At 35.6% G+C, this 23,327-nt stretch overlaps 1 protein-coding gene across 1 annotated transcript in view; it reads right to left on the bottom strand.

Moving 5' to 3' along the window:
• Positions 1-21,811, bottom strand: part of Brat (tripartite motif-containing protein brain tumor) — a 104,265-nt gene extending 82,454 nt beyond the window's left edge. The window contains exon 1 of the mRNA XM_072894496.1: positions 21,453-21,811. The gene's annotated coding sequence lies outside the window, so the exon portion shown is untranslated. The remainder of the gene's footprint in view (positions 1-21,452) is intronic.
• Between the last annotated feature and the right edge of the window lie 1,516 nt (positions 21,812-23,327).

The following is a 23,327-nucleotide window of genomic DNA, read 5'->3' as shown; positions in this document are numbered from 1 at the left end:
TCAATAAGTTTATATTTCATTTAATTACAGCGGACTTAACTTCTTCTACGTTATTCGCTTTAACACTGATCGATCAAACGCGCGAGAACTCTTTCTCTCTATCGGTTTCCGACAAGATTAAAATTTAATTCACAAAACGTTGTAAAAAATGTCACGAGCGAACTAATCTTCGGAGATAGACACAAGGATTAAATCAGTTAATCTAATATTTAAATGCTTCCCATTCAGAATTAATTTTTGTCAATTTTAGAAAATATATATCATACTATACATATAGATATGTAATAGTTCAAAATATATAATCTGATATCATATAAAATTAAGTGATTTAATTAAAGAAGGATAAGAATAATTGCGGTAAGATAATCTAATTAATCGAATTAATAGTAGCATATATAACATAAAAATAAAACATAGGAAAGATGAGTTTGAAATAGGAATATAAGTGTCAATTATGACATTATTATCAAACTTTGATTGGAGGGAGAAAAAGATTTGCTTCTGCGAACGATTATAGTGCTGTTACGCTAACGGAGTTGAGCATATGCGCGTAATTAATGACGATGCGCGTGTCGTCGTATGCGATTTGCACAGCTAATAGTTTCCCGTAAAACCGGTATCCGATCGAAGTCTCCCCCTCTGACTCTTTCTCCGTGCGCGGATATATTTTAGCACGCCGTGCATCAGGTTGCATCCTGTCGACGTGCAATTTCCGTACGCGACTCGCGTTCCGGTTTAACGATCCCCCTCAAGCCGGAAACGGCGCGCGCGCGCGCTATCTAAGACACCGGATGTCGTTTCGTACGTAAAATTCTTAGTGCCGGAAATCTCTCGCGGCCGAAACGTCCGAAACGTATAGTTTTGATCGGCCGATCCGATCGTGAAAGCGATCACGAGCGTGCCGGCGAATATTATTATCGCGTAACGAATCGCTCGTATATTCTGGTTAGACGCTGTGAGAATTCTTCCTCTAAGGCATGAGAGAGAATTATCTCTCCTCTATCTCGCAAGTGACTTCCGACAAGCAACCGGTGGTTGCGCCAACGAGGTCACACCGCGACACCTCGCCCGTTTTCAACCCTTTGAGACACTGATGAAAGGCGCGAGATGAGGCGGGAATCGCAATGAAGTCGGTGCAATTTTTCATCCGGAACATTTATACACAATGGACGGGCGGGATATTAATGAGTTGTCCCCGCTGTTTTCCTTTGATCCGTGAAAATTAACGGGACATTTGTTTTCTAGTGACAGGTTGACAAATTGCGAGGGCGAAAGTGAAGGTAGATGAATGACAAAATCAAACGTCAATGTAATGTATCTTATAGATGTATTATATTGTATTCGTTTGACGTAAATGATGAAAAATGAAAGATATAACTTTATCGAGGTTTATCGAGGCTTACTGTAATTATTTATTATATTCATTTCAATATATATTAAAGCGTAGAATTTTTTCCAGCAAACAATTGCAATAGTTCGATTTTTGTGTTTGAATACGAATTTTTGAGATCTGAAGAATAAAAATTTATTGGTTTGCTTAAATAAAATGGCCGAATAAAATTAGACAATTTATTACAGTATTCGAAATTTTTCGGCGGTAATTCAAAACTTTAACGTGAAACTTAAAATCAAATCTTAAATTGTTTGCATATTTTACTTCTGAAAATATATTTTGAATCTAAACTTAGACAAAATAGCAATATTGGATGACAAGGGAAAAAAATATGTTTGTCTTTGTAAATTTTATATATATTTTCACTTCAAACTTCTTTGATATTTGAACGTTGTTAACAATCGAATTTTGCAATTAAGTAGTTTTGATTATTCATTGTGTTATAAATAGTTCGAATTGAAATTCTTGAATGTTTTAAAAAGTTTGATCGCGATCCGTCTACTCGCGAGCTTCAGCTTATAACGTTATAGTTTTTTGCGTCGATGCTAAGTGGAAAATTCATTCGCGCAATAAAGTAATTTGTATGCCGTGAGGATGAATTCTCTTTAAAAGGTTCGTGCGTCTAGGTCGGGAACGACATATTTATATTGGCATGGATATCTAGGCCAAGTAAAACTGGTTATGGAAAAGCCTTGCCCTGACGCTGTTGCTTTTCTTTCGGAAGATGACCAAACTGGTTTTGACCTCGGCGAAGATGGCCTTCTATGCAGCTACGCGAACGTTAAGATCGCGACGCATTCTTCGTCTCGTATACGTTTTCATCGATGGAAAAATGCGAGAACGTTGAAATAATGTACGAAAGAAAATAAACAATGAAAGTTTATGAATAAATAAAAAGCATTCATGAACTTGGTTCGATATCGGGGTCAAAATATTAATCGTAATTTTCATGAAAATTTATAACAAAGAGGATGCGTTTTTGATAAAATAATAACTTTGTAGTTATACTCTATGAATATTGCTGTAAATTATCGTTTATTGTAATTTTATTCTATATGACGATAATATAAATTAAATTTCGTTGCAATTAAAGAGTTATACTGGTAGTTTTGGAACAACCTGAAAATGAACGTTAATAATAATAAATATTAATAATCTATACAATGAATATTACAGTGAATATGAAATATTCCAAATTGAGTTTAGTAATCGTTTTAAAGAGAAGAGTTTTATCACGTGTGTACGATTATATATTCTCATTTTTTTTTAAAAGAATAAAAATTAATAAAGGTAATGAAAATATTAAATAATAACAACTTTTTGCACAATGAACCATTTATGTATTTTTAATTAACCATTTATTTTAATAATTATATGAGAAAAAATTACGTTCAGTTTACAATAAAAATTTCAAAAATTCTACTACATTAATAATCGCGTATATAAAAAAAACTTGCATTTTTACTCTCAAATTTTTACGCGCAAATAGAACGATATATTAAATATATATATATATATTTGTGTGTCGTTTGAAACTACAATTCAATTGAATTCAATAATTCTCGGAATTCGAATTAGTATAAAGCAAGCGGTTAATATTGGATGATACAAAAGTATTATTTCTACTCTTCCGAGATACGAACGTCCTTAAGATCCGTATTTTCAATTGAATTCAACCAAGGACACGTGTACTGGAAGCGAACGACGACGCCGACGAATCCTGGCTGGGATCCGAATCCGGACTCTCGGCAAGATTGAGCGACTGGCGTCGTGATATATGGCGCACTGCCGTATAAGGCGTATAATAATACGAAGTTAGATCGTAATGCTCGTACCAGGCCTCTCTCTCTCTCTGTCTTTTTCTCTCTTTCTCTCTCGCTCCTTTGTCAGGGTCGTGCCGAGTAGAGCGGAGCGGAGCGGCGGAGGATCTTGCGAAGACGAAGACTGCAAGACCGCGCGGAGGTCCCTCTTCGTAGAAGTCACGCAGAGACGCGGGAGAGCCAACGAGCCGTCCTCTTCCCTTTTTCTTCCTCTTCCTTCCCCGCCCCGTCCCCCTTTCCCTCCTTCACCTCTCATTGCCATACGTCGACCTCCTCTTATCCCACACCGCGCGTTTGCGCTTCCACTTATCCTTTTCGTCCTTTCCGCTGGAACGGAGGAGGCGGTTGGGCCGTCCCGGTCTGCGTCCCTTTCGGATCACATGCGGTCGCCTTTCCTTTTCTCTTGCAGTGTCCTTCTCGTCCTTTCCGTTCTTGCTCTTTTTGCTTTTCTTTTCTCCTTCCTGTAGCCGCGACTCTTTCTACAAGGTTGCTTCTTCCGCTTTTAATTACTATCTGTTATGTCTTGTCCATGTCGTCGTTCGTGTCGAGTTTCTGTTTTTTTCTTGTATACTTTATTTTATCCCCTCTCGCGATCTCTCGATAAGTTTTAAATTAGATAAGCACTTTGTTCTGCTATAAATTATCCAATGTTGTTTTTAAACTTCTTTTTTTGGACTTTAAATTAATTTGTTTTCAAGTTTTATTTTTTTCACGTCTATTTATTATAATTTTCTTCTTAGATTTCTCTTATCATTTTACAATTCCATTCATAACTTTTCCTCTTCATTTTTACACGTTACGATTTTCGATTTTATATGAAAGTCTCGTGGAATTCCTTGTCAGCATGTCTGCTATTTTATATCCTTCATTTCCCTTTCATCTCACGCTGCACCTCTCACATCTTCTCGGCTTCTCGTTTCGCCTTCTCTCAACGTTTCCATCCGCCTTCTTTCCTGGTCCGGGATACAACCATTATATCCCTCGCGATACGTCTCGCTGCTCGTAGCGGTCGTGCAACGTTGCATTCCGTTGACTGCATTCCGTTCCAGACTGCCTCGGACGAATGCATCTTTTGATAGCTGCGATTCAAAGAAGGAACATCCCCAGTCTCAGAAAATCTACCCCTCTCGGGGTTACACGCCGAGAATATTTTACAATCGATATCGGCGTGCGATCGGTTAATAATTTTAGATTCTCTCCCTACGTGCTATCGGACTGTCACAATCGACGTGCAACTTGCTCGTAAATTTGTCCGGAAGGGAACACATGTTCGTAGGCAATCCATTTTTGCAACGAGAGAGACCTTCGATCCCCTCTGGAAAAGTGAAATCACGAATCTGCCTGACAGACCGATCTCGACAAAGAAAGCCATTACTTAGATTTTCCGTAATCACGACCTTCCACGATTGAACGAGGGAACTTGTAGTCAACTAGTCACGATCGTGCGATCATGTTTCCCTCTTTTTGCTCTACCATAAGAAATAGTAATCTTATAAATCTTGTCTATGATAATGAAGAATAATTTGTACCAGGACATCATTTCTCTCTTTTTCAAATACGTCAACGAAAATGTTGAGATCTCTTGTGAAAAGAATTTATATTTTTATTTTACTATATCACCAATTTATTTTGAAAAAAATTTTAGATTCTCTCCCTGAAAAAAATTAAATGCTAATTTTAATATATGTAATTAAGCATTTAAATTTTTTATTAAATTTTATTAATTACATATATTAATTTCGATATGCAGTCTTGTATAACTCTCTTCAATTTATACTTCATAATTAATAATCCATAGTTAATAAACGAGTAAAAATTTTAAAATGAAAATGAAAAAATTAAAAATTAATATGAAAAAGATAATTACATACTTTTCCTGGCCATTTATTTATATATTACAAAATATAAATTTCTTCTCGTTACGACACCATTCTGAGGTAATTTTTACATTTGTATTGTGAATGGTGCGAGTGAGCGAGGAGAAGAAGAGGTAGGAAAGAGGGTGCTTGGTCTTGGGGCGCTCAGATCGCGATTCGGGGCCTTCAGGCCCCAAACCCCGGAGCGGACAATAGACAGACCGTTAGACGCGGTGCAGGGCAAGGTACGCCGGACTGAATCTTGGCCTGGGAATTCTTGAACGAAGGGCACCTCGAGGGACCTCGACCCGAGTCGAGGGTCCCGCCGGGGCTCGGAGAAACTGGTTTACCTGCCACCTCCTTCGTCGTCCTCTCTTTTCTCCGGACGTGGCGGTTCCGTGGCGATGGAACAGCCAAGAATGCAAAGACGCTGCGCGTTTCTCTTTCCAGAAGAGACAATAATCACTCAGATATCTCTTCGCGTTAGTTTTCCATCGACTGAAAAGAATTTAGATTGAAAAAAAAACAATACATTTTGGTTGTTGTATTTGGGAAAATTATCGGGTTGCACACACGTTGCGATAAGAATATTTTACAACTGATATTTCAAGTTTTTCTAGAAACTTTTTTTTATCTGTAAATGGTTTTTTTTAAATATGTATACGTTGATAAGCCAAACGTGGCACAATAGACGATACGTTTGTATAATATATTCCGTTTCGCTCTTGCACTCTTCGTTGTAGAATCTAGAATTTTCGTATGGAATTTTCACGGAAGCTATATGGTAACTGAGAACGCGCATTTAAATTACACCTTAGGATGGGAAGATTGTAACGTGGATTTCTTCCGATGCGATGGCTTGGCTGTAATTCCAAATGGGAATACGTATAGATGAGAGTACATAAATATGATGTTATCTAGGGACGTTTGTACACCGGAATTCCTGATATCAGATGCAACATCGAATCGAATATTTTATCATTTAATTCCTAAGTAATTTCAGATAATCTCAAATATCTGTAAGCGGTTTTCAAATAGTTTCTCAAAACATACAGCTATTTGAAGTAGACGATAAAGATGTTGTTTTGAAAGTTAGACTCTTAACATGTATATTTTTTTTTCACAATGTTTCCCTAAATTTGGTACAGTTGAGATAAGAAGTACAGAGACGAAATATTTGTTTAATATTTCGATGTCTTTAAAAAGATATATATATATATATATATATAAATCTTTATTTCAGCTTTCGCCAAGAAAGGACTTGGTTTACATAATCTTTCCTATCCCCTCACTTCCATCCATATCCTTCTTATTCTTATTATCTTACTTATCCTATATATAAGTCACTATCTTATTAACATAAAAAAATATATATATATAATTTGTCCTTATATATTTATAAATTTTCTTATTAAATAATATGAAGAAAAAAAATTAATTTTAAATGTCAATATATTTTCATAAATAGGAAAATTTTTATATGTATCGAAGGATTGAAATCCGAGGCATTATTGGTAACGGATTGCTATAGGCTTATTCAGCATATGTGGAAGCATATGTGTACTTCCTGTATCGTATTCATAACATAATAGGTTGTATCAGCAAACTCTTTCACACAACTGATAAGATTTATCGGCGACGGAACATCAGCTATAAGCCATATTCAACGATGCGTTTACATACATAAATCCAGTTTACTTTTTCTTTCGTTGTGCTCTTTCTGACGAAATCAGGTTGTAAATTTTGGATATATCGAGTTTCCTCGTAAAATATGAATGTAGCATCGTATTGCAATATGCCATTGTTCGCTGCTGTCGAAACAACTGTGTGTATAAAATATTAATTTCCTCACGTTTCCTAATTAACTATCTTTACTGCTACCTTAAATCATTGTTTAATCCAACGTAAATTGTAATTATTATGATAAAAGAGAAAGGAGGTCAGATAATAATTAATACTCATGTAATATTAATATATTATTAGTTAATATAATATAAAATATTAATATATTTTTAAATATATATATATATATATATATATATATGTATATATTTTATATATCACATTAAAAATATACATAAATAAAGCTGAAACTATGCGATATACATATAATAATTATTATTATTATATAATTATTATTATAATATATAATTCTGTTAACGTCTATTCAAATTATAAATTCAAGTTGTAATTGTATATGAAATTAAGTTTGGGTAATACCCAAATATTATACATGTATTTATAATTATAAATTGTTTCGATTAATCGAAATCGATCTGTGCGCTATTCATAGATAAAGAATGTTCTACATTACTAATGAGAACTAATCTAGTAATCATCAAAATTAGAAACAAGTAATTGCATCCTTCAGTTATTAATTGTAAATATGAATAATGAGTTTATTTCTGGCAGATTCTACGAATTTACGTAACGAGGCTGAAGGCGACGTTAATTTAATCGCCACTTATACATTCAGATTATTAAATCTCCGCCAAAGAGAATTTATAGGTTTAATTATTCGCAGAAGGGAATCGGAAAGAGGAATTGGGAACTTTGTTTTTAAAAAGAACAAAGAGATTTCACAAGTGGGATTTTCTCTTCTTCATCGAGAACTTATCGTCCCGGATTATCCTACCGAAGGAAAGAGATATCTGTCGTTTTCGCTCGCGCATAAAAATTCTCCGATGGATCTCGAAATTGAACCCTATTATATCCAGGATTATAAAACGGCCTATCCACGTGACTTGCACGCGGCTAATTATACCGCGGTTCATTGCTCGCGAACAAGATCTTCACGCGTCGTCCAATTATCCGATCGTAATCTACGAGAGATAGGATTAATTGCATCGTGATGAAAGTGCGAAAACTCATATTTGAAGAATATCGTTAATTGTCAATATAATGATACTCGATTTATTTTTTTACGTACGTAACGAGATTGATATATACGCATTACTATTCGTGACGGAAAGAAGTTAATTTTTTATATCGATTATTTTAAAGAATAAAGTTTCAGGAATTTCATATATTGAAAATATTTAAATAAAAATATTTTGAAATATCTTTTCATACATAATACTTCAAAATTTTTTAACTCACATTTTTTTTCTGATATTTGGAGGAATATTTTACTCAAAATTTTTTTGTTTATAACACTTTGTTGATTTTAATTTTAACAAAGAATCCGCGGTTGAAAAGCCGCGCGGTAGAATTCACATAAGACCTTGCAAGCGCGTAAATGCATGCATGGCCGAGTACATATAAAGGGAATGAATTAACGTTGGTAATATATGCGGTCCTGGAATTTCCGCAATGCGGCGCTCGCGTTGTTTAGGCTTGCGTGTACGTCACTGCGCGCGATGTATGCACGCATATGTGTATAGTCGCCACACGCCACGCACATAGTACCTATCTACATTAAGTACGCATGACGAAACGTGCGTGCTCTGAAAGGCTGAAAACGTGAGTCCAAGACATGTCCATTTCTGATTAACAGAATAATCTATCGAGACAAATTGATGATTTCCGCCAATTATCGTAAATAATGTGAATTTCGCGAATAACACGTTTATAAATTTCTTTTATACCAAAACTTGCAAAATCTTTGATTGGAGTTATCGCTTAATTAATTAATTAGACAATGATAGAAATGAGCAACAGGTGAAACGGAGAAATTTTTTCGAAAATTCATTTAGAACAATTATTACATCGACTTTCTAATGATGCAACAAGATAAAGATAAGCTTCGTTGCTCGATGTGTACTTAATGCAACAAGCGTATAGTCTGATTTAACGACAGATTTGTAGCGCCTATCGGAGAAGATCACCGATGTAATGCCAAGCATAACGAGCGTGAGCTTTAAGGGGTCATTGACGGTGGGACAAAGGCCATAATCGCGTGAAATTTTGGCACGGTATCCGGTCGAGTGTTACGAGCCGCATAGACGCTTGCCAGGATTCTACAAGTGGTTGACCCTGGCCGCGAGGCGAGGCGAGGCGAGGCGAGGCGACGCGACACGCCGGCGTCGATATGTGTGCGCGAGCGCGCGCGCGCGCGCGCATCAGAAGTATGTTGACCATTCTATCGTCGAGCACTCATCAAACACACTCTTTGAGATATATTTCATTTTTTATTTATTTCGATGATATAGTTTAACACGCATTTAAATGTTTGATATCGCAATTGAAAAGTTTGACAATCAGAGATCGATGCTCGAAAACGATGACTCTCGGCCTTGCTGGATCGATCATTCTCGAGAAACATAGAACGGAACATTCCCCCTTCCGGAAACGCGTGGTCGATTGGTTTAGATCGGAATCCCAATAGGTTTCGGATGGACCGCAGCATTCCACGGGCTCGTATCACGTCATTCGGACGTGCGTCCGGAGCGACGCGACGATGAATTTCGTGTCATGGACGTGCGATGGGTGTAGCCGCAGAATGGATCAACCGGCTGCGCGCGCTTTTGTGCTTATGGAACGAACAAAAAAAAGGAGAAAAAAATTCATGCATCCGTCTACATGTGCGTCTGGTACATGTCCGTCTGGCGAATTCGTCACGTCCGTAAATCGCGATGGATTTTTGACAACGTCGATGATATACGATCCCGAAAAGAATACACGAGATTTGTCGGGTTATTTCTGTAGCGAAGTAGTATAAATCGTAATTCCGTTCGCATATTCGATATCGTTCGTATATTGTTGCCAGTTTTTTTCTGCGGATTTGCAACCTTTGCTTTCTAACATGCGATACGTAAAACTTACACGAGCGATGCGTCGATCCATCATGTGGATTACGGATGCAAAATACACACATGCACATGCATGATGTCCTAAATATGTTTCTATATTTTGAACGTTCTACTCTAGAGTTTTATTTTTGACACAAGTTTTGCCTCGTATTGACTTTAACGATTAATTTGAGATGCGCTTTTCTCCTACTATTTGCCACCGTGCATTGAAATCAGTATTCACTATAAATCAAATTAATTGTGATATAGTAAGTTTACTAATACGTAAAATTTAATTTCTCACAAAAATTTATTTAGCTTGATTAAAGCATGATTTTCGGAACGCGTGATAAATTTATGGAAAATTGAAAAAGCCGGATATTATTATAAATAATTTCTTTTAATCTCTCAGACGAGAGATGTGCAGTGAATGCAATTTTCGAATCGACGATAAGTGGTCACCGTTACTTGCGGAATGACGTCGACACGAGACTATCTGTTTGACGTGCACGTCGCTATTGCAAAAAATCAAACATGGAAAGATCACTGGTAGAGCATTAGTAATGACATCATCCCCGGAGACACACGTGCACCGTCCACCTGTGCTATACCGGCGATGTATTTACGATGCGAACGGGACTCACGCGCTCGCACTTCGCGTCTTCGTCTTGCATTGAAGTGAATTTACACATCATTCTAGATAAGATATCCGACATCTGCGTGTAACCGCGAATAGCGAGAAAAAAACCAAGTGTGCGAGTGACACATTTCCTCATCGATAGCTCGCATTCTACGACGCAAAATTTTCACAAAATGTGTTATAAATTAAAAGAAACTTATACATATAATCATACAAGAATGTCAATATTCAAATATTTCACATTTAACGACATAGAGTTAAAATATTTTTTCCTGACAGAAAACAGTTTGAAAAATTTAATGGATTTAAATCCATTTTGAAAATAAACTCTTTTATTTAGAACGATCATCAAGAGTAAATTGTGTAAACTAATCCGAGCATATCGTATTTATTATCGCCTACTTATCACCAACATGGCGTTTGCTATCTAGAGGACGCGAAACGTATACATAGTGTACATAGTGTTTACAATGCGCACCTCGTTTGTGCAATACTTGCACGATGTGGTTAAACATAAGCTGTAGCACGTTAATAAAGTAAGAAAACAGCATCCGCGTTACTCTCGAAATGTTTGTCGACACAACAGAGATGATAAAGATAAATAATTTTTTCACAAATTAATTTATATATTACGCCACATATCCTACATGTTTGTAAATCACACAATATGTGATCATTTTATTTATTTTTATATAATAACTATAAATATAATTTACTTTTCTTAAATTATGTTTAGTAATATCCAATTATAATACATAATGCATAATATGTAAAAGTTTTATATTTATAATTAACGTATTCTGTTATTGAACGTGGAGAGTTTCAAAGTGGAAAACGGAAAACAAGAGTTATAATATATGCTATACATATATATAAATAATTTCATTTTAATGTTATACATTAACTATTATACATATTTTAATGGATTTAATACATTTATGTTTATTCATATGACATAAGGTATATATATTTCCTGTTTTTGAATAAAAAAACAAGAGATTATATCTAATGTAATAACAGGAAGCATTAATATGTAGAATTTATTAGTAGTTTACTTGCAATTTTTAATTAACGTAATGCTTTATTTATTGTTTAATTTTGATTTCAGCGTTATTCTAATGGAAATAATTAGTCGATAATGCGGCGTAGACGCGGTGCATGTAATTGGATATTAAATTGATAACGTCACTGTCTTTCTCCGGAGCGATTCTCTTACGCCCTCGAGGGACCGAAAGTTGGATACGGTTTCCCGGACGACATAATGCAATTTCGTCCGCAGCTTTCTCGCAGATACATATCGCAAATACATACATCCGGGATACTGCGCGTCGCGACGCAACAACGGCGGTTTTGTTCTCTTACGGTGAGTTCGATGGAAGTAGCTTGGTGAGTAAAAATTTAATTATTACATTTAGACAAAAGATCTGTAGACGCCTTGGCAAATGATCAGTTTTAATGAATAATATATTGTTATATGATAACAATCATCTTTTAAAAGAAAAATGAAACTATTATTCTATCAATCATCTGTTTTCCATACATTCTCTCAGAGATATTCCAACATAATAGGTATAAATAGAATAAGATTTATAAATTTTTTGTGCGTTATACAATATAAAAATTTTTATATAAATGGTTTGATCGACTTATCATTTATCTGTATCATAAATCATAGTGTTTTCGCGCAGACGGATTCGATAAACATCATTAACGTCAATATACAAAACAACGTTCTCGACAAAAGAATCTTTTATATTCCACGTGGCCAAAGAGAAGCTTTTCTCGGAGCTTTCTCGCGCGAAGGCTCTCTGAAAAATCGCCTTGCCATCTTCTCTCTTTGACCTCGGCGCGGGCTTCCACGTCGTCTTTCATTCTTACGACTCCGCTTTCCGTTTCGCGGTTACTTTTCTCTAATTGCGATTCTTATTTCACGATAACACGTATTTCTGAAAGAACTCGAAATTGACGTTCAATTATGGTTTCCACTTTTTTCTTATTTTGTTAAAGCTATGATGTCAAATATCATATACTCTCTACCATAAAATTCTCTTTTCAACTCTGCATATTTTCTACTTTAAGAAATCTTTAAGATATTTTAATAAATTGAGATGTATATTTTTTTTTTCTTTACTTAATATAAAGAAGGCAAAATTAGAGGAGAAACTGAATTAGATTGAAAATAATTAAATGTTTTAGAGTTGCATTACATCTTAATGTCCATTTAACGATAATGCTAAGAAGTATGATTTTCTAAGGGTAAAAATCTCCCCTTCTAGAGAGAGGGTCAATGTCTATTTGCTATTTTCTTTCCCTTCGCTCGGTTCGTTTACGCTCAGTCATCAATCGTCAGGCATCATGTGTCCAACAAGTAAGGCCTCGATTTGCTTTTACAAGCTTCTTCGATTACCCGCGAAGATTAAATGCCATAGTTCGCGAGAGTAATCACGGCGGAGTGCAAGAATACTGCGCCTCGCTGAGTTCTATCCTTGGAAACTTACCATTTTTAGAAACTTTAGCCGTAAGCGATGCGAGTGTTTCCTCGCGTGGAAAACGTGAAATTTTAATGTTTCGATTCTTTGTTGTATTTCATATCAGTTCACACAATAAATATCTGATATGGTGATATAAATTGCTGTTAAATTTTTTTTTTACGAAAGTGAAATAAGTGCATCTTCGAACGAGCATATCAGAATAAAATTTCGCGTTATCTCAGGTAGCCGTAAGTAGGAATTAAGGGCGACATTGCGACCTCTGGCTGGATGAAGGGACTTCGAGCAATCTTTACGGAATTAATTAATCAACGCTTCGCGCTAAATGTCGCTGTCCTTTATAGGACAACGACGCGACAGTTTGTCCGGGTCTGGGTCGGTACTCTGCAAAGTTAATTGGCTTCTATCGTGACGTAAATAGCCATTTGCCGTTATCATTAAATCGCAAATTTATCATGGCCACTGTATCATGTTATCCACGTTTTACAAGTGGGCCGCCAGTTTTATCGTCGCGCCAGAAACCTCCATGTCAGTCCGAGGTTTTGATGAAACTCTGCGGGAGGGTAATTTAATTTTAGACAGTCATGAATTAGAGGAATTTTTAAACACCTCTTTAAATAGACAGAAATATGTAGTAACCGCATTTTTAAACACCTCCTTAAATATACATATACAGAAATGTGTGGTTTACCACACCGTGATACATTTAATTTTCAACTCATAAAATATAATGTTGATTTACTAAATTAATTGTATTTATATCTCTTGAATATACATCTAAAAAAGAAATATGTCTAAAGAGAAAGATTAAATACTTAAATATATATAAGAAGAGAAATTAAATACATTTGAATATTGTAAAATATCTATAATAAACATATATATATTTTAGCTCCACATGAATCTGTGAATGTAATATTTTTTTTTCTATTGTACAATAATAATAACAATTCTTATTGTTATTACATGTGTTATTCATATGTTGAATTAAACCACTTAATTGGATTAATGTACTTGAAAATAATTAAAATCATTTTTCATGTTTTAAAAAGAAGTAAATATATATATTTTAAACTATATAAATTTTAGATATATTATATATGTTTGAATCTAAAAACAATGTCGAACATATAAGAATAACATAAAAATGTTTGAAACGTTTCCTATAAAATCATATTTTTCATATCTTTTATGTATCATTTTGTATCTTTTATATATCTTTTATATATCTTTTTCTCGAAATGTTGAACGTATGAGAATGGCATAAAATTCTCTGAAATGTGCTTTTCCGTAAAATCATATTTTTCGTATCTTTTATGAATCTTTCTCTCGGGAACTATTGGTCCAATTGTTATAATTATTTTAATCTGTTCAAAAATATATTATGATTTAATCATTTAATTTAAAGAAATTGTAATTTGATTAAAATTTACGAAAAATTAAAATTGTTAAAAATTGACTTATTTAAACTATAATTAAAATTTAGAAATAATTTATTTAAAGAAAAGCCGATCACAATATGTACATTAATAAAATAATTCATCTTTATACATTTTTATGAATCTATTTAGAAATTTATAAATTAAAAATTTTTAACAAAATTTAATTTTTTTAATATATGAAGCGAATATATTCACAAATTTTTATTAACTTTTTTATATATTCCGCTCGTTAAAATATAACGACAAGTTTAACCGTTTTATGTTAACAGGGCCGTTCTCAACAGCATTACGAACGGCGAGTTTCCAATGTTACATTGACGTTGCGTAATGTATACACATCAGCGATGGCGAGGCAGTTAGTTAAGTTTGCCAGGCATTAATCATGCACTCGGTTAGAAAGCTCCTTCACGTAGATTTAGCCTCTGAGCTTTCTCTCGCGGTTCTCCGAGCTTTTGCTCTCGCCGATCTTTCGCGAGAAACGAGCAATGGGAAGAAAATGACGAACGTCCCGAAGTGAATTGCTCTCCATTTATATTGTTGGATACCTCATGATATGCTAATAGATCTTTTCTGTAAGTTGAAACCCGCTGAAAAAAAGAATCTACGCGGAAACGAACTTTAAATTACAACGTGAGCTCAGGGCATCTAAAGGGCCAAGTTTTTCCTTTCTGGCCGCTTTCGAGTATACATTCACTCCAGGCACTTGGCTGAACACTCGGTCGGATACTTGAGGTTCTAAAGAGCGGATAGTTTAAACTTTAACTACTTGGTGTACAACAAGTAGTCTACCGTTCCAACAACGGTTGTAACCGAGTGCATTAAATTTGTTGCATTTCGACTATAGGGTGGGTCGGAAAAGTCGCAGACAATTCGATTAAAAATCTTTCGTAGCAAGTTCGCCGGGTCGATTGTTGATTCATGAGAGTATTCGAATTTTACTTTTCAGTTAATTAACACAAATAATAAACAAGTTGAATAATTATGGATTTATATTTGAATAATTATATTTAATTATTTTTGAATAGTTAATGAGAAATAATATATATTGTTTGTAATGTTAAAATTTAAATTTGTATCTCTCATCATTAAATCTCTGTTACAAACCGTTCTCTTTTCTGACAATGAGATATAAATGAGACATCTCTAGAAAAAATTAATCTGACATAAAATAGCACATGTTCAAGATACCAAGAGAAATTCTCTTTATAATCTTGTCGTTTATTTTCGACGAAGCTCTCGCAGATACCTACGTTTTGTTTCAGAAAAAGAACACATCTGTTTGTTCGCATATTCGCACGATGTCTTATATCCTTTTTCTTCAGGTCGATAACCGCGTTAGCGATTTAAATTGAGCCGTCGAACGATCGAGTTAATGGAGAACGGAGATTGGGCCAAAATGGGCATATCGGTACGACACGGAAGAAGCGTAATTGAACGCAACCAAAGTGGCTTACTTGCAAGACGATCTATAAATACATGAGCGGCCACTGCTTCTCTGCTTCTCTCTCTCTCTCTCTCTCTCTCTCTCTCTCTCTATCGCTCTCTCGCTCTCTCATATAAGCTTTGCTTTATTAATTCAAGTTTCCTCATGCCTTTGCGCCTCGCATTTCGTGCCACTTCACCGTGCTGTGACCAACCGTTGCAATTCCAGAGATCCGTAGTCAATTGTAAGTGAACTTTATGTCTGGTGAATTGAATAGTTTGATTCAGAAAATGAATTTATATTTAATATAAATATCCAGGAGATTCGAATCATTGTATTTGTAAGAAAGCGAGATTTTTTCCCTATTATAATTGAGAGTCATATTAAAATTACAAATTACAAATTTACTTGCAATACACAAAATGTGATGGTACGAAATAATTTTTTATCTTTATTCGAACTAAGAACATAATGAATTGATTCAAATGACAATTTTACAAACATGGTTGCAATCCATATAGTCTTTAAATAACAATATCTCTTCGATGATTATTGTTGCTTAATGCGTAAGAAAACACTTTGCACGCGTAAATTGATACTGACGATTCTTTACGAGTCAGCGTAATTTTAATGCGCTTGTTCTATCATCGAGATAGAATATTGGCTCATAAGTGAAGTAACGCATTGTCAGTGTACCAAATTTCTTTGAATGTACCCACATCAACCGAATGGCAAAGACGAATAAGCGTCTGGCAAGATTATACGAAGTAGAAAAGCGTCTACAGCGATTCTAGCAAAAACTGTCTGAGAAGGTAAAGAGCGAAGACATTCCCGTTGTGCAAAATCTTTCATTGAATTTTTCTCGTTCCATCTTCACGTCGGCGTGAGAAGATGCTCAAACTTTTTTTCGTATCTTTTTCTCGGGCATTACACGGCGCGCTTGATTAGAAAAATCATGTAAAATTATTGTTAATAGCATATTTTTTTTTTCGCTGATTGTCTGATTTAAGATTAAACATGCTATAATGTTACGATGAACGTAACGATCTTTCTTGTAAATTCGTTGCAATTTTATTGAAGATTGTATCTTTACCGCGACATTTCGAGGTGTCTTTTAGGTGCAGAAACCGATATAGGTACGCGGCCGATATATGGTCGTCTAAGCGATAACCTAGATTCGTCGACGCATAAAATAGAATGCGATCGAAAGTTGAAAGAGGAGAAGATATACACAGGAGAGAGGGACAGGAGGAGGAGAGGAGATCTCACCTTCCGTAGAACGCATCGACACCTATTACGCGTACGTAGATATCGACGAGGTGTCGCGTTTCGTAGAGATAGCACTTTTACGTCGTCGTCGGCACCTTATCACGTATCTTCTTCAACAAGAGGTTTTGCTTCCCGAATAAACGATATCGTAAAATAGTCAAGCCTCCGCTTTTAGTTCTTTTTTATAAAAACAAAAGGCAACCGCTGAAGCATCGAATTCGTTAAATCGCAAAAGTCAATGGTCTTGAAAATTGATTATTATTACCGTCAAGATATATCTAGCATTTTCATTCGAGAACTCGAAGAGGAAGCCCTGTCGGGTTCTCACGAGAGACTCGCGGATTTATGGAAAGTACTTATCTATTGTGAGAGATTCTGATTCGCAAAGAGTGAAAGTATGTGGATTTCAAAGAGGATCTCTTCGTAGAAACTATACAATTCTTGCAATCATCCTAAGTATATCCCTTCGTCTATGATAAAAATATCTTATTAACATCGTAATTAATCTACACACGTAGTATGTTTGTTTAGCTTGATAGTTTTGAAATAGAAAATCGAATAAAGCATAGATGATTCGAATTTAATATATAATTTAAATTTTTAACCAGAGTGAAAACAAAAGTTCCGTCGTATTCTCTTCAACATCAATATTTGAGACTTAACGCGCTTTCAAAATCGTCGATTCAATTCTGATTAAATATTCCGTCGTCTTCGATCGCGATAAGCTCGCCCGTTGAAACAATTTCAGTCGTGAGGTCGACAACGGATTAGCGACTCATCGAGAGCGCAATTACAGAAGAGCAGCTCTGTCTCCTTTCTCGAGGGACTCTCTCGAGTTTGCGGTGCGAACGGGCGAGAAACACACGGCGAAATCTTATTACGTTGCTCTGTAATCGGAGGGAGGGAGGGGGAGGAAAGGGGGGGGGGAGGCTAGGAGCGTAACCTCGAGGAGAAAAGACGAGGAATTGCGCCGCCAACGACCGCGGTCATATGATTCATCCGACTTTCATGAGAAAATGGAATTTTTACCTGCGGCGATCTTATATATACGCGCCACAACCACCACCATTATCTCGTCCCGGTAGACATTGCTGAGACAAAGGCAAGTGACTCGCTCCCGAGCTTATTAGCAAATTAAATTGCGTATTGAAATTATTTCCGCAGGAATCTAATATATTCGCGGGAATTAAAATATGTGTATAATACGCGATTCAATCGCGATCATTAAAGTGGATGGACAATTTGTTCTTGGGGTAATTTTATCTGAACCTTGAAGGACACAGTACGAATTCATTTCTTGTTGAAAGAAGGGTGAGATGTTTTTTTTTTAGAGAATGGCACCCATTTATGAATTTCGTTAAAAAATCGAGTACAAATTTACGTATCAAGAAATCTGCATTCGATGGAAAACGCACGATATCATGCATAAAAAAACCGTTCTTGATTCTCTGAATTCATCCTCGGAAATTTATGATTTCAAATCGTAAATCAAGATTCTTTCAACGCGACAATTCCAAAACGCTTTTATTACTTTTACAAAGATGTTCGGGGATTTGAAGTGAATAATACGGTGGAGATATTACGAGCGTAAATTCTGATAAAGCGCGATAAAAACTCGATATTAACAAAAGTTGTATATTTAATAACGCGTGAAATGCTTTTTAAAAAAAGTTTACTACCTTGTCAAATTTTTAATACAAAATAAAATATAACGTTGTTACAATTTTAATGTATATGTATGTGTGTATAACACTGTAATATAATTTGTATTATATAAAGTAATACCATTCTTAGATCGCGGAACACAATATACTGGAAAATTTACTTTTTACAGCCTTCCGTTTCTTCCTTTGCGCGGCTATAAATTAACGAGCTATCCGGCTTGAGTTAAAGACTTCTTTGCGAGAGGATCGTTACGGCCGCGAGAGCCGTATCTGACAGTAAAAAGGCAGGCTTGGCTGTGTACTTTCGTGGGAAAAGCGCAACCGTCTCCTTGCAACCGCGTCATCCATATCGGGATCGGTGCAGCGCGCGATTACTCGAAGACAAAGCGAGCTTTGTCTTTGAATCAAAAGCGCCCTGTCGACGTTCTCGTTTTAACAAATAAACGTCTTTCTTTCTATTAACATTTCTCAGGAAACGCCCATCGATGTGCTCGCTCCGAGAAAGTTTTGATTAATCACCGTGGCGCTCGTGGGCATCTTGAATAATCAGTATTATTGCACCATTAATTATTATCTTGGCGTGCATTTCGACGTTCGATCAGGCTACGATAAAATTTCTTTTCGTAATCCTTAATTAATTTGAAAGATGCATATTTTAATTTTATATTTATACGGATTGGAAAAAGTTCGAATCAAGTTCTCTTTTCTCTCTTTCTAGCCACGAACATATTTACATACATTGCAATATTCAATCAATCAATTTTTTTAAAATCAAATATCGAAATTTGTCTCAGCTCTGGCTAAAATATATTTTTGTTTTCGCGTAAAAAATTAACATAACAAAATAGTTTTTCGGCACGATTTGCGCAAAGTATCTGTATTCGAGGCTGGAGTACATAAATGAGCCTGTTATTTTAACAATCGAAACTTCCAGTTCCACGAGGAAAATCAACAAAACGTTCGTCAAAGTACGGATCGTGTATTTTCAGAGCACTCGACGGTAGAGATAAGCGGGCGAGATAATGCGACCGGCGCGCGAGCGTTTTATCCGTCGAAAGTGTGCGATGGAAATCTGCGCTTTTGTGTAACGCTTTGGCGATCGTGGTTACAGAATCAGCGTTCTGCGCGCTCGCACAAACAGAACTCCACATAGTCTTCGTAAGGCTGACTTTCTCCTCCGTTGTACATTACGCAACCACTTACTCGGCATCTTTGGGTCGCGAGCGTAAATAGAGAGAACACAAAGAGGAAAGGAACTGATAGTCAGTCTGGCAAAAACGAGGAAACATATGCATCGATGAATTTATTTTTTATTTTCTTTAATCTTTGAAATGAAAATTTCACATTAAGTTGTATCTTTGCATCTTTGTATTTATCAAAATCAAGATAACAAAAACATGCGATACGAGTCTTTAGCTTTAAAAGTTCTTTCTCATAATGAACTTGAATTTATATGTTTTTTTTACATCTTTATACATTCATACTTTATATCGGAGAAGTAATTGATGTCATTTTGTAAGTATCATTATTTCTCATGATTAATTATTTTATTATTAATCACAAATCGCATCCTCTTTTTCATGCTCAAAAGAAATTGTAACGGATAATGACGATTCGTTATGTCGATATTCATTAATTATAATGAAACACTATTTTTTCTTCGAGTTTTTTATCTTTCTGTGAGCAACACGTTGATTGGCGTGCGTTCTATTCGCAACCTCGTAGTTCTGACTCGCCGACAGCGCGAACGCGATCTAATTAATTCAGGGAAATTACGACGGGCAGTCGTTCACTTGGTTAAACGTGACTTTCCAACGTGTCGTATGCAGAAGCGAATCCACCGTACTTCCGCTTCTCGCACGGGGCAAGCTCGAGCTTGTAAACACACCGCAGACCGAAATAGGGTTCTCATATTAATAGCTCGGCCGAAGTGCATCTGGTTACACGACGATGAGATACCCGCAAAGATGAAGGGTCAGGCAGAGAAGTATATCGGAGATAGATACTTAGTCATATGTTGGTAAGAAAATATGGATGATTGTAATATTTACACATATTTATAAAACTTTCGAATTTGCGTCAGTTTCCAAAAATATATTATCCTATAAATTATTCTTCGCTCTTAAAACAGAAAGCAGAACTTTTCATAGTGAATTGTTTACTTTGGAAAATCGATCTTTTACAGTATTTTATAGTATTTTAGTGATATTACACGTTCTCTTAAATTGCATTTAGATTATAAAGACATGTAATTTTTAGAGTTGCGACAGATTTAATTTATGATGTATTATAAATATATATTAATATTTGTGATGCATGTTTGTTGTAACAGTTAATATAATTATAAGTTTAAACTTATAAATCAGAAACAAAATAAATATTTAAATTCATAAATTAGAATTTATAAATTTAAATATTTATAGAGCTTTGTTTACACGTGCATAAATTTTCCTAGAAATTTTCGTTAAAATTTCGTTAAAAAGAATTAACTTGAAATTGATTAAGAAAGCTGAAATTTAAAGATGTTTTGATAAATTTAAAAGCTCTAATATATGTGCTAAATATTTTTAAATTTCGACCTTGTTAAAAATATTTGCAGAGATACAATTGATGAAAATTAACAAGAATTTTATTAGATAATAAAATTAAAGTTAAAATTAGTAAATATGTACGAGAAGAAAATATGATATATGTACATTTTGCAAAAACATAAATATTCCTTTTACCTTTGATCAGCCATGCGACGACACGTTTCCGTTACATTCGCCACGTGACACAAGAATGTAAATCACCGTGATCGGATCGGAAATTTCTTTCGCTCGTCAAGTATCGCTTTAAAGCTCCGATAACGCTTATCGCTACAAAGTGGAAAACACTCGTTAACAGTAATAGAACAATAACACTAAACTGTTCGATATATATCGAGCTCCCACGCACTTCCGGTTTGCCGAACGCGCGCGATTACGCGGAATAGAGTATCGCGGATACAGCGCGCTCGTGCAACTTCGCTCTTCGGAGTCGGAGTCTCAGTCGCCGGGACTTGGGTCGACGAGGACACCGCGACGACGACGACGACGCCGACGACGACGTTGACGGCGCTGACGCCAGTCGACGAAGCAGTCGACGAGGCGATGGATACGAGGCGGGGATGCGGAACCCCGTAGGGAGGGGGGTTAGCAATGGCGGTGCGGAGGTGAGGGTGAGATGAGGTGAGGCGAACCTGGGCGCAGGTTCGTACGTCCTCGCGATATTTACCGCTCGTGCGAACGCAGGTTTTGCTTCGGAGATTACTTCGATCCATTCTCCGTGAAATCGCTGTTAAACAAGCGCAGCTAGTCGAATTCATTCTCAATTGCCGAGCGTCCCGCAGTTTCCTTAATTCTCACCCCTATCGTTTCCTTCAAAAGACATTGTCACGATTGAGAGTGACGGTAATTGGGGAACTTTTAACGTTCGACATCCTTTTTATTTAAAGGTAATCGTCTTTGTAGAAATTGACGAGATTTATTGTATGATTCATTATATCTAGAGAAACTAAAACTCAGGAGACGTATTTATCCTTTCTTAAAATTGGTATTTTTTAATTGTAAAAAAACATTCTAATTTTTGAAAGATACTACGTTTAGATAGGTTGAATTTATTTTCTGGAGGTAAAAACGTTAGCATAGAAAAACTAAGAATTTTCGTTTCGGAGAATTTTTATCTCGGGAAAAATAAACTAATATTCTTTACTTATGCTCTGCATAGAGTCTGGAAGCTTAGAAAATACCAGTTCTGCCATTTATTTCGGTCGCTTTGTTTCGAATCGCCCGTTTTGAAAGCACTACAACAATGGCCTAGTCGAAGTCAGCTGGCTACATTTCCGAGAAAGAAACTCTGTCGACAATGATCGCGCAGACTCATTTTCCCAACACTAATTCTGTTTGAATATAAATAATTTCCCTACCCGGACGGGTCAGTATTAAGTAGAGCGCATGGTGTTCCTTAATAGGTGACATTCTTAATTTATTGTCCACAGTATATATATACACACACACACACACACACACACACACACACACACACACACACACACACACATAATATTTATGGGCTGCGAAAATAATTTTAATTAATAGCCGGTACGCAGCGGTATTCTTAGCGTGTTGCCGGAACAATTATAGAATTTTATTGCATTGCGAAATGGAGAATAATTGACGCGCTGAATTACAAGTAATGTGTTTTTACGAAACGAAGATCTTTTGAATTTGTTTTATTGTAATTTGTTACCTAAATATCTACAATTTTCATTAATGCGGCCATTCAAGTTTTTTCAATTTACGCGTAAACTTGCAAAAATGATATAGAATATTACTAGTTTTCTGACAAGAAGAAAATAGATTGCTCTCTATATCTAAATAATATCTAAATAAAATCCTTTTTAAGAATTTCTTTGGAGATTTTCAATGAATTTTATACTGCATGTATTCTTTTATTTGCTATTTCAAGTGCAATGATCAGTTTGCGCGAAAAATCGCGATATTGCGTGATGCTCATATAAAGTGTATAATACGTGCTATCATACGTAGAGACGCAGGTAAGATGAGTTCAATGGAAAAAGA

Source organism: Anoplolepis gracilipes, chromosome 6, assembly GCF_047496725.1.
Source record: "Anoplolepis gracilipes chromosome 6, ASM4749672v1, whole genome shotgun sequence".
Taxonomy (NCBI): domain Eukaryota; kingdom Metazoa; phylum Arthropoda; class Insecta; order Hymenoptera; family Formicidae; genus Anoplolepis; species Anoplolepis gracilipes.
Note: the sequence above shows the minus strand (reverse complement) of the source record. Positions and strands in the feature narration are given on the sequence as shown.